This window comes from Mustela lutreola, chromosome 3 (genome assembly GCF_030435805.1).
Source record: "Mustela lutreola isolate mMusLut2 chromosome 3, mMusLut2.pri, whole genome shotgun sequence".
NCBI lineage: Eukaryota > Metazoa > Chordata > Mammalia > Carnivora > Mustelidae > Mustela > Mustela lutreola.
Window position 1 is genome coordinate 110,082,436 of NC_081292.1, and position 13,246 is coordinate 110,095,681.

Here is a 13,246-nt window from a genome sequence, read left to right on the forward strand (position 1 = left end):
ACACAACACTGAGAAAAAGGAGGAGGAGGAAGAGAAAAGGAAGAAAAGCAGTAGGCCTTGCAAACAGGTCAATTTTAGATATTTGGCTTAATTCCTTTCGTGTCTCCTCCACCCGTCAATAAAGACTGGTATTGCCCAGGGCGAGAATATCAAGAATATCCTTCAAAAGGCAGACCAGAAGTCTATGGGAGCAAGAGCAGTCCGTTTACCTTTTCACCTTCACTAGTCAGAGTTGCAACTCTAGTGAAATGTTTCCTGAGCATCCCTAAGGCACTGTTCCTAAAGCATGAACATCCTTGGTAGGAGGATTCATTAAAGAAAGAGTTACTCGTGACACTTGTGAAAATGGCAAGGCCAACATGGGGATTTGGGGTAAGGGAGAAAGATTGGGCTCAATTCTGAACAGAACAAGGAACAGTGAGAATTCAGAGACAAAGAGCAGAGGGCGAGGGGTTGGGGAATAGAAAATTAGGCAGAGGAACATCAGGGGTATTCCTGCTGGGGCGCCTGGGTGGCTCAGTGGGTTAGGCCGCTGCCTTCGGCTCAGGTCATGATCTCAGGGTTCTGGGATCAAGTCCCGCATTGGGCTCTCTGCTCAGCAGGGAGCCTGCTTCCCTCTCTCTCTCTGCCTGCCTCTCCATCTACTTGTGATTTCTCTCTGTCAAATAAATAAATAAAATCTTTAAAAAAAAAAAAAAAAAAGAGGGGATTCCTGCTAAGCTGACCTAGCAGGATATGTGCTGAAGACTGACCAGGATGATCAAGATATCACCTGGGGATGGATGGTGGACGACAAGAAATGCAATCAGATAAGGAGCGTGATCTGATCTGGAAGGTGGAGATTTTGGACTATATCAATCTAGCGACGTTCTTAAAAATTGGGCAATACAAAGACAGACAGGGAAGTGTGAGGATGAGACCTTGTTAGGAAGAGGTCGGAGGAAGCTGACTGAAGCTTGCTCAAGGAAAGACTATTTGTCGGGTTAGGAAAAGTCAGAGCTCATAGTGTCACCAGAAATGAATCTTCTTTCCTCTGCATATAAGGTAATGCCTCCTCCAAGACATGAGGTTCGGGCAGTCAAAGTTCCAGCTGCTTCCACTGGCCTGATATGCTACCGCTTGGCCTGGTATGTTCCTGTTAAGACAGGCAATGCAGTGGAGAGGTTAAATGCCCTCATTGACTCAATGGTAAACCATCTAGCAGCTGAATGACCAGAAGTCCAAGCAGTGAATGGTACTGCTCCCTCACACACTGCTTTTTTTTTTTCTCCCATTTTCCTATCAAGTAAGTCACATATTTCCCCACTCTTCTGAGAAGATATTATTTCCAGATTCCCCTAAAATAGGGATTTGTTGCCCTCCTTCATTCCCTGAGGAGCCTTGCTACTTTTCATCCCAGGAAACATTTCATTGTGCAGGCCAACCTGGACTTGTCCAGCCCCAAGCTCCCGTGGCTGGCCTCAGGGAGCACCAGGAAATTGAAATTCCTCAGCAGCTCTTTCCCTGTAATAAAACTATTTTTCTTGAAATTGATTGCTTGCTCTCCTGGCCACTCTGGTTCTCCAGCCCATACTGGTTATCACTGTGATCTTAAAAGAGATTGTTTCTGTGTTTAAAAAAAGGGGGGGGGGGTAGAAGTTGGCATCCCAAGTCCTTCACTAATGACTAAGTGTGAATTTCTTATGTTAACAAGGAGGCAAGACTTCCACCAGATATCTTTCTTTCCTATGGTCTTTTAGCTAAAACAGAACTAGTGTATTTGATCTGTTGTTCAATATTTATTCAGAATGAAAGGACATGAACCATTGTCTAGCACTAGAGCATAAGAGCAGGGCCTTGTCCCGACACAGCTCGAAACATGGCAAAGGAAATAAGACATGGTGAGCGAATGAAGTCATGTAAAAGGAATGTGAAAATGAAACTCAAATTTCAGCATTCATAAATAAAGTGGTATTGGAGCAGCCATGCACATTTGCTTACTTAGAGTCTGTGCCTGCTTTCTCAGCACCATGGAGAGTGGAGCAGTGTAGAGACAAAGTGATTGCCGAGCCTATAATATTTACTATCTGACCCTCTACTGAAAAAATTTGCCACCTTCTCTATAAATCACACAAATGACAGCTCATATAGGTTTAATACTTTAAACTTTTCTAGTTCTTTGAAGATCAACGATATCATGTTATCCCTGCAAAATCCCTATAAATGAGGAAAGTAGGTATCATTATCTTCATACAACAGCCAAGGAAGTGGTTGTAATAGATCCCAAATTAAAGAGTTTCAGTATAGCTGCCAGGCAGAAAGCACATCAGAAAGATGACTCATCCTTGCCAAAAACCTAAACTGTGCCCTTCTGTTTTGCAAGCTTCAAACTGGAGTGCAAAATCCTCTTGCTCTCCTTTCTGTACTCAATCCCCTCTCCCCACCAACCCCCCATGGCTACCTCTCCACCTCACCCTGGGTAACAAATGAGAAATTTTGAGGACTATTGAGCACTATAAATTTTCACAGCAGGGCTGCTTCTCAGCCCAGGAACTTGGGTAATTGTCACACATTGGTAAAATTCATCGGAGACGATTGCCCTCAAATCAACAATTCCATCTGCAAGATTTTATTGGGGGTGGGGAAGAGTAAGACTCCTGTCCTCAGTGCTGTATAGAGTTAAGAATTTTAACTCACTCTTGAATAATGTCTGCACACATTTTTGGTCTTTTTTATTTTTATTTATTTTCTTTTTTCAGTGTTCCAAGATTCATTGTTTATGCACCACGTTCTCTTTTTGTTGTTTGTATTGGTTTATTATCATTATGATTTAACACTATCCTCACATTAAAATACTGGAAGGAAAAACAAGGAGTGTAAAAAAAAATGTCCTTTGGGGGTGCAGAGATAATGGGTGTTTCATTCCTAAGTGTCCTATATTTCTCACATTTTCTATAAAAGCATGTTTATTTTAAAGAGGTTTTTTAAATATGTAAAGCATATGCATACATGTAATTGCATATTTTATGGGACTCTTGGAAAGACTATCTCCTTGACCAAACCTTAGACAGCTACTCAGAGTCCTCATTTTGACTAAGCGTTGCCTGGGCCTTGTCCTCACCTGCCTCGTCCACTTTTAGAACAAATCCTGCTAAGTCAGTTTAGTGATAATCCCCCCCACCACAATCCCAAAACTTTTTCTTGATATCTGATCATTTTAGAAATATCTGATCGCTCGAGAGACTGTGATTGTATTCCTCATCTGCTACCTACCTTTGATATGTGATCACCCAGCCCTATTTTCAGCAAGATTCCTATTAAATTGGTCTAGCAAGAAGTCCCTGCCCTCTATGTCTTCTCTTAGTAATTTTCTGTCTACTGAGTCCCTCCTTCTTTTCCTTGGCTGTAAATCCCTCCTTGTCCTTATTGTATTTGGAATTGAACTCCATCTGTCTCCCAGATTGCAGTAGTCTTAACACCTATCTAAATTGTTTTACATAAAGTCTTCTTTACCATTTCAAAAAGTGTCAGAGTAATTTCTTCCTTAACATTCTCAGATCTTTTTTTTTTTTTTTAGTTTACTTATTTCTTTAGTTATCTCACAACACATTCCTCAAGGAGCCTCGAAGCCCTGTTTCAGCCAGACTTATTTATCTAGAATTTCTTAACTAAACCATCTGTCTTCCCTATCCCCTGTCTTTGCTAATGGCATTCAACCATGTGAAACTCCTTTCTAGTCTTTATCTATTAGCAGTATTTTAAGGAAATTTTGTTGTAACAAACCGTTCCTTTCTTAAGCTTTTTCAAACTATTTCGTAAAACTAAACATTGTTGCCTTTGCTGATAATAACTATCCTTGCCTATATCCATCAGTTACAATTATGGAACCCATTATTGTGTCCAACTTCAGCTGATAATTGAGGACAGTTTTAGTCAGGGTAAATTGCAAAATCAGTTCATGAAGACCCAGTCTTGGACTTCAATGATACTGTTATCTTAGCGCCAAACAAGCTTCTCAAATTGGAACAGAAGATATTTCTTCTACAAAATGTGCCATTTCAACAATCTGGTTTTTCATGCATGGTAAATATCTTCTAACCTCAAATGCCCAAAAAGTGAAAGAGGGGAGGAGAGTGTTGGTTAAGCAGAGCTAAGTGTAGGTCTATGTATTATGTCTACAAGATTGAGATAAGTGAGCTGTAGTCTTAATGGTGCCACTGATGTAATTAACACAGTTTCTCACTACAAGAGAGACAGTAGATCTGGACCAGTAAGGACTGTTACAAGTAGGTCAACTGGGTAAAAGAAGAGACATAGGATCATTTAAAGGACATTAAACAACTTATTCTGCTGCAAAACGTGTCTCAAGCTAGTCTAACTGCAGTATTAGAAACCTCCACTATCCTAAGTAAATTATTTCATTGTAAAGACATCATGACATGAATGGCCCCAGTTAAAATTCAATTAATTTCTTAAATGGAAGAAACATTAAACCATCACTCATTATAATTCAAGAAACATTTGGAGGACCTGCTAGAGGTATAGTTTGTGTTAAATTCTATGAGGGATAGTCAATAACTTACAAGGTAACTGGGAAATTAGGCCCATTAAACCCTGAATCTTGATGGACTCATTTTTGTTTTTTTGTTTTTTTCACTTCATCATGAACTGATAGTTGCACTGACACCTAAGAGATATGCTGGTCATGTGATTCATCAAGTGACCTCAAAAGCCCCCAGACTGGACTATACCTTGTCTAATGAGTGGTATTCACTGATGGCTCACTTGAATGTCACAGCACTGTCATATTTCTGTAAACATTGTTATATGCTTACTCTCAGTTTCAGAACTCATCTTATTCTTAAATTATGAGCAAATCACACTGTGGATTGTAAGGAACTGTTTAGGGCCAGCACTGCACTTTGGGCAGCCTTGTCTATACCCAAAATTAACAACTTGGGCTACACAGTAAAATATCTGAGGAGGGCACCGGGGTGGCTCAGTGGGTTAAACATCCACCTTTGGCTCAAGTCATGATCCCAGGGTTCTGGGATGGAGTCCCATATTGGGCTCCTCCCTCAGCAGGAAGTCTGCACCTTCCTCTTCCTCTTCCTCTACCCTTCTCCACCTGCTTGTGCTCTCTAACCCCCCCAAATAAATAAATAAAATCTTTAAAAAAATCTGAGGAATTTTATAAAATATCCACCCTCAGCCCAATGGCAAACTCATTAGCTATCTTGGAATGAAGCGTGAGTTTCTTTGGTATTTTCAGTTCAGCAGAGGAATGAGATTCTTTAAGCCTAAAACTTACAAAAGGCTTCGAGGACCCCCTAGTATGAGCAGATACTTGCCTTTTCATACCACACAGTTTGTGTGTCAAACAAATGTACAGTGCTGACTCCCATAAGCTTTGATAGAGAACTACTCTTGAGTGAACTAATTGTTTTGTGTTATCAGGCATTAGTATTTAGACAATAATCAGCAAGCAAATGGTTTCAGTTTGCGTCTCTGAGTACTGGCATGGTGAAATATATTAATAGTGATGATAGTGATGCTGGTGATGGTGAGAATGGTGATAATGATAGACAAAGTGATGCATTAGGCTGCTTGCAAGTGCTTCCCTCTTTTGAACTCACTCTACTCTTTCTCTTTAAGTCTCTGAGTAAAATTGATTAGGACCCATGGACAAACTCTCTTCAACACTTCTGTTGAGGTATAAGCTTTTGTCAAATATTTTCAAGTTCTTACAATATAGTATCTTTTGCTCTGACTCTAAACAACTATTGCAATAACAAATTGGGGTGAGACGTGTGGGCTCATGGGAGCTCCTGCACTGGACAACGTAGGGAATGAGAACAGCTAATGTTGCCCAAAGATATTAGACTCTCTCAGCAATGCCAGCATCCCTAGGAAGAAATACACCATCTAGCAACATGACATCGCTTCAGAATTGACTTTAGGGAGTACGGTAAAACTGAAAGCTGAGAGGGTTACAAACATCAGGGGTCTATGTGGGTTACATGATGCGAAATTCAGGCTAATGAATCCTGGTAAGTATTGTACTTCATAAAAACATGATACAAAAGGCACGTAAATGGGATTTCAGCACTGTGAGACTGACTTCCTATCTCATTCCCATTGAACATCTGGGCTCCACTATTGTATATCCAGGCTATGTGTGGCTGAGTGGGGGCGAAGAGTTGAGACTTTGACAGGATGGTACAGTTTACCCCCCAAATAGCAGAAATGGACAATTTTTAAGGAGTGGTCTAGATTTCCTATTCGGAGATAGCATTTGTGATATTATTGGGCAGCATTTGATCTGACACCCACCCATGAGGAATATATATTTTGTTTTAAATCACATGTCTCTAAATCACAGGTTTTATATATCTATATGCTTTACCTGTCATCCCATACCCCAGTTGTTGTTATCCTCAATAGAAGATCTCCATATTACTTTTGACATTTTTTAAATTGAGATATAATTGACATATATCATTAAATTAGTTTCCAGCACATAATATCTCAGGGTGGTTTTGTTTTGTTTTGTCAATTTGCCTTTTTCACCTGGATCCAGCATATGATGGCTGATTCACAAGTGAATGCACCTTTCAGGAATCACTGATAAATTAGAAAGAAAAACAAAAACTGTCTTATATGAAGATATGCCAAAGGGGGTGGGGGGGAAAGACTGCAACAATGAAGGCCCAGTGATTTTGGCTTTTACTTCCTATTCTATCATTAGAATACACCTTTTATCCATCATGAGATTTGGTGTAAAGTGGGATATCATTACTGTATAAAACAAACCAGACACTATGAACCTTCTGCTGATTAGAATTCTTCTGTGGGCTCTTCTTATCTGCAGAAAAACAACAAACTCTCTGAGTTATTCAAATAGGTCTCACAACATGGTCCGAGCATATGATGTCTCTCTACTCATGTCTCACTGCTCTGCTGTTGGCCCATTAATTCTGAATCCTCAACTTACCAAATCCTTTTACACCTCCAAGCCCTGTTGGTGCTATTTGGGTACCCAAGAAAACTCTTCTTTCTTCTTTATGTCATGGAGGATTCTGTTCTCCCCTTAAATTTTCTGGTAAAAATTATCTTTGTTCCCTGTCCAAACTCATCCCTTCTCTTCCACCCAGTCATGCCTTTTCCTACATTTCTTCCATTATGTGTACCTATCAGTACAGGACTTCTCAACCTGGGTAACAATTACTTACTGATTATTCAGTAATGAAGTCTTTTCAGGTGAGGCTTTGTACATGGCATTGTGTTTCACAAGAGAAGAACTTCAGATAGATAATCTCCCAGCCCTCAGATTAAGTAGAATTTAACAAGCAAAAGAGAGTCACAGAAAAGAGCCCTATTTGCAAGTGAAGGTGTTAGGAATTTTAGCACAAAGCTCTGTAAATTCCAAAGCCACAAATCTGTTGACTTAGCTTTGATTTAGCACTGAAAAATGCCCCAAATACACTTCTATTAATGGTTGAATGTTTTTCATTAAGCTTTATTCCATGTAACATTATTGTCATCACCAACAGCACTACAGTCACTTCTTTGGAAAGGGGAAGGGTGAAAAAACTCCGGATAATTTTACTCTGGGTTATTTACAAGAAGCTCTGGTGACTCCATCGCAAAGCCTGCTCAAGCACTCAGACCCATGCATGTGAGCTCCATAACCACATAAAGAAATATAATTTGAAGAAATTCACAACATACGAGTGATGATTACAAAAATCACACAATACCAATCTCTATTGTGGCCTGAGACAATTTACTGGCAGAATCTACAATGGAGGTGAAACAAACACAAACATTGCTTGAAGAAAATGACTCATTGAGCCAGTGAGTGTATTCGGTGTGCTCTAATGGACTGCGTGTACTTTAAATCAGCTTCTCTAATCACACACTGATAGCACCACCTTCACCAGGCCCACGCTCTGAAAGGCCGTTAAAGCCTAAAAGCTTTTATCCAAATACACTGAATCTCTTCAAAAGCCATTCGGGGAGGCTCTAGTCAAGTACTTTTTTTATCTTGTTTTCTGAACTCCCACAGTTTTGTAGCTTTATCTTGAAAGTTAGAAAATAAAATGTTTCTGCTCCCTAATTTTCCTTCCCTTTGGAAAACATTCCCTTTCTAGCTCTTGATTGTTGCCATCATCTAGCTAGGATTCTGTCTTCTCCTTTTTAGCATAAAGAACCATGGAGAAGAAATGGAACTGGCATGCTGTGTTCTGTGGAGTGGTGCCAGAGCTTTGTGCTTAGTAAATGTTGGAGGAGAAGATGGAGAGATGGATGGACATCAGAAGGCAAAGGCTGGATGAAGTAGGTCAACAAATTGCTATTGCCTATTTTTTAATACTATGGATCCAAATCATAAAAGTGCAATTGAAATCATCCTCCACACTACAGATGGCCGTGGGAGGATGACAGGGAGAGAAAGGAAAAAGGTGGAAATTCCTAGAAATAATGAGGCATTTCAAGGAGGTATAGCAAGGCCCAAGACCATAGTGCTGCTCTATTAGTTGGGTGTTGATGTCATAATAGTGCACAAATAGAAAGGGGAAAAACTCACTGGAGGAAGTCAAAAAGGCCTCTACTGAGGAGGTGACATTTCAACTTCAGCTTGAAATTTATGAGAAGTAGATAAGGGGGTTCAAGCCGCTAAATACAAAGACTGAGGCATAAAACAGGAGCAATCGTTTTGGGAGAAGATGGGAGTCCTTTTCCATTTTCTGAAAGAGCAGGGAATGTAGACCTATGCTTTCTGGAAAGCTCTGCTAGGAATTCAATTCAACCTAGAATCTTTCTTCTTGCTGCCGCTGGAGGTGGAGTAAGTGCTGATCTGCTAGGAGTCGCAGGCTGAGGCTCCTGAAGATTCACATTTTAATTTAGTGTTAACAAAGCTTTGTTCACATGTCGGTACCTAGTTTGGCTCAAACCCCACCTTCGTTTCTCTTTCTCCTGTGCCTCCTTGCGGGAACTAGATCTACTGCATCAGACTCTTACTATTGTTCAGAAAATATTTCATCTGTTCCCATTGTTTCTTGCAAAGGGGATCAGAATATGCCATCCCAAAGTATATCACTTTGGCATTCTTCCGAGCTAACAACTAACACGGGATCTCTCTGCTGTTCTCCATCAATGGAATGATGGGGAGTGAGGACTGGGCAGAGGCAGGACTTCATCCCTTTGTCACTGAGCTAGGAAGCAACACAGGGACACATACATGATAGAGAACATATCAAAGAAGAAACAATGATAAGAGGAGGTAGCAGTAAAGTTTATAATAATATAAATAAGTTTTGCTTGTAACAAACTCAAATTGTATTTATTGTCCTGGTATAATTATCCTGGTCTAGACAGTAATATCCATGGTCATCCTAGTCACATTAGTCATAAGCCAAGGAGGCAAGAGGCTGGTGAATGCCATGGCCACAATTTCAGAGCAGGGTTCTGGTAAAATTTCATTCACTATGTTCTTTACCTTTGGAATGAAAACCAACCTTTCCTTCAAGACACATTTTAAATCCCTTCTCTGGCCTCCTGAAATGGACTGTCTTATCTCTATCTTGAGAACTCTGCATACACCATTCATAAAATGGTTACCACATTATTTTACGTCGCTGTTCTCTTTCCATGCAGACAGAATAGCTAATCCCAAGGTTTAGCTAATCCCAACATGAAAGACGTGTTTCCAGGTTGAACCTTCTTTCCCTCCACGCCATTCAAATAAAAATGTGAACATTTCATAACACAAATCATTTTGATTTAAGAAAAGTTCAAGAAATAGCTGTCGAGAACCTACTATAGGTCAGGCTCTATTCAAGTTAGTAGAGTTGTCTTAGATCAAAGTCAGACAATAAAAATTACTGACCTCGTGGAGCTTATGGAGAAGGATAGGCCACATTTTAGAAAACAAATATAAAGTCTGATGATTTTTTAGATCTCAAAGGCTCAATGAGGCCTCGTTCACTATCCTACTTAAAATTGCAGTGCCCTACCACAACTAATCACCTCCTAGCCCGCTTTCTGTCTTCCAAAGCATTTAGCACCATTTGACATATTACATCTTTTAGTGGTTGATTTGTTTAATATCTGTTTGCCCCAGCTAGAATCTAGGATGTGTGCTTTATTTATTCTTAAACCTCAGGAGCATAGACCGGTGTCTACCAGAAAGTAGGTCTTCTGTAAATATCTAATGATTGAATCAGTAAGTTACAGATGTTAGAAAGTGATACAGAAGAACAAAACTAGAAGAAAGCCATAGATGTTCGTGCCATTGAGACCCCAGCACTAGATTGTGATTTCTTATTGGGTCATCAGATAAGCTTCATTTATAATGTGAAAATTGAGCCAAGACTTGAAAGAAGTGAGGGGTGACCTGTAGCTGGCAGAAACCCCACGGCAGGAACAGGTCTGGATTCCACGGAACAGAACAATAAGGGGCCCAGTGGGTTTGGAGCCAAAGGTGAGAGATGAGCAAAGAAAGGTAAAGGGCTGGAGATGCAGAGAGGGCAGAGGGCTGCATAATCCCTTATAAGGACTAAGGTTTTATCCTGATGCATTTTTTTAATCTTACGATTTGAATTATCTTAGTAGATCACAACCAAGGACAATTTTGTCCACCAGGGGACATTTGGTAATATCTGGGGACATTTTTTATTGTCATAACTGTGAAGAGAGACACTACTGGCATCTAGAAGGTAGAGGCCAGGGATCCTGCTGAATTAATATCCTCTACTAGGCAGGATATCCCTCCCAACACACACATCACCAAGCATCATCTGGTTAGAAGTGTCAATGGGACTAGGGTTTAGAAACTTGATTTAACTTCCACAAGTCTGATTTAGGCTGCTCTCATGAGAATAAGCACAGGGAAGGCAAGGATAAAAACAAGGAGGCCATCAGGAGGAAGTTGCAATAATCCAGTAAGGGATGCTATTGGCTTAGATTCGGGCATAGGAGTAGGGCTACTGAGGAATGGGGGGATTCCAGATATGTTTTGAAAGTAAAGTCCCCCAATTTATTGATGGTCTAGATTTGGGGTATGAATGACAGGTGAAACTCAAGGACGATGTGAGGTTTCTGGTTTGAACTTCCGTAAGTAACAAAGTGACACCAGTGGTAGTGAGGGTGACTGGGCTGGCAGCAGGATTTGGGGGATGGAGCTGAAGTCATGCCTTAAGTTTAGGCTGTGCTAAATAGGAGATGCCTGTTAGACATCTACATGGAAATATCAGTTATGCAGTTGGATAGGTGGGTCTTGAGTTACAGAGAAATATCTAGGCTTAAACTATTTATTTGGGAGTCAAGGGTGTATGGGTGACATTTGAAGGTCTCAAGGGAATAAATCTGAAAAATGAAGAAAGGAGAACCAAGAATGGAACCCTGGGGGATACTCCCATGAAAAGGTGACAGAGAATTGGGGGAGGGATCCCTGGACAGTCTGAAGCACTGCCATTCCCTGGATGCTTCCACAGAGCTTTAGACCCTTGAACAATCGGGTTTTGGTTTTTTACTTCCTATTATACCTTAGTGCACAAAGCCATCACCATGACTCTGAGAACCCACCCAGACCAGGAAATGCATCTTGCATTTCATGGCACCCCTTTGTTTTTTGTTTGTCACTTCTCTACTTCCTGGCACCTAGTCATATATATGGCCAATTCCAGTGTCAGTGTGCTCCCACTTCTGCTTCAGTCGACGCGGCAAGCCCTGGTTTACCGTCATTTTCTCTATCTGACTGACTCCATCTCCAGTTAAGCTCACACTTACTTCTGAGTCTTTGAACACTGTCTTCCCAAAGCCTGTGTGTTTGTTTGTTAGGGTCGCCATTACAAAGTACCGCAGACTGGATGGCTTACATGTCAGAATTTAACATTCTCACAGTTCTGTGGGCTGCCTATCTAAGAGAAAGGGGTTGGTAGGCTTGTTTCTCCTGAGGCCTTGCCCCTTGCCTTCCGGTAGGATGGATGGCTGCCCTCAGACTGTGTCCTCACATGGGCTTTCCTTGGTAAATGTGTTTCCAGCATCTCTGTGTTTCTTTCTTTCTTTCTTTTTTAAAAGATTTTATTTATTTATTTTTCAGAGAGAGAGTGCACACAAGCAGGGGAGGAGGAGCAGGCTCCCTGGGGAACAAGGAGCCTGATGTAGGACTTGATCCCAGGACCCTGAGATCATGACCTGTGCTGAAAAGGCAGATGCTTAACTTACTGAGCCACCCAGATGTCCCCATGCTTTCTTTTCTTAAATTGGATTAAGGACTACCGTGATGGCCCCATTTTAATGCAATCATCTCTTTAAATGCCCTATTTCTAAATATAGTCATATTCTGAAATTAGAGCTTCCAAAAATTCATTTTAAGGGTTACAACAAATGGTCTGGAACACTCTTTCCTTCCTTCATAGACTAGGAAACCACTTCATTCCTCAGATACCAGCTAAGATGTCACATTCTTTAGAGGGCTTTGCTGGAGCTTCCAAGATTGTCTTTGGTGACTCTGTGCTTATGTTTATGTTAATGATTGTCACAGTGTATCACAATTTTCTTTTAACTTGTCAACGTCTGCCATACAAAAACATACAAGCTCCTTGAAGGTAATGGCTATGTCCTGTTAACTGTTGTATCTCTACAATGTAACACAGGCAATGCACTCTGGAAATGTTTATTGGGTGAATCAATAAAATAATGAATTAATTTATATGTTATATCTTTTTAATCAGATTGAGGTTATTCACAATGGAATCACATGAATTTATTGGCCTCAGCACCTAGTACATTGCCTGCATAGGGTTGAAAGCAAGCAATAATTATTGATTGATGGAACCGAGTCCATATTATGAATTACTGTATTCATTTGAATTTCTTTACCCACAATATTCATGTTGAAAGGAAGCCATGCCCTGAATATTCCCTTGGGTCATCAGTCCTGAATGGTACAAAATTTAAATTAAATCTGTTTCTTCTTTTGCTGTCAATGGAGTAGCTAAAATGAGGAAGGTGAGAAGAATAGAGAGAAACAATCAGATTAGCAGCTTTAAAACTCTATAGAGCTGTAATAGTTCGGCAGCCAAATATGAATATTAAAGTGTTATATAAAGGTCAGGCAATGTAAAAATGCTCCAGGCAAAGTAGAAATGTTACTACAGTAAACAATGCGCCGACTAAATTTGTGAAGCTCTGTAGGATAACCTCTGTGTGGCTTTGACTTTGAGACAGGTCGATTGCCAATGCATATAAATATCCCTTTCTC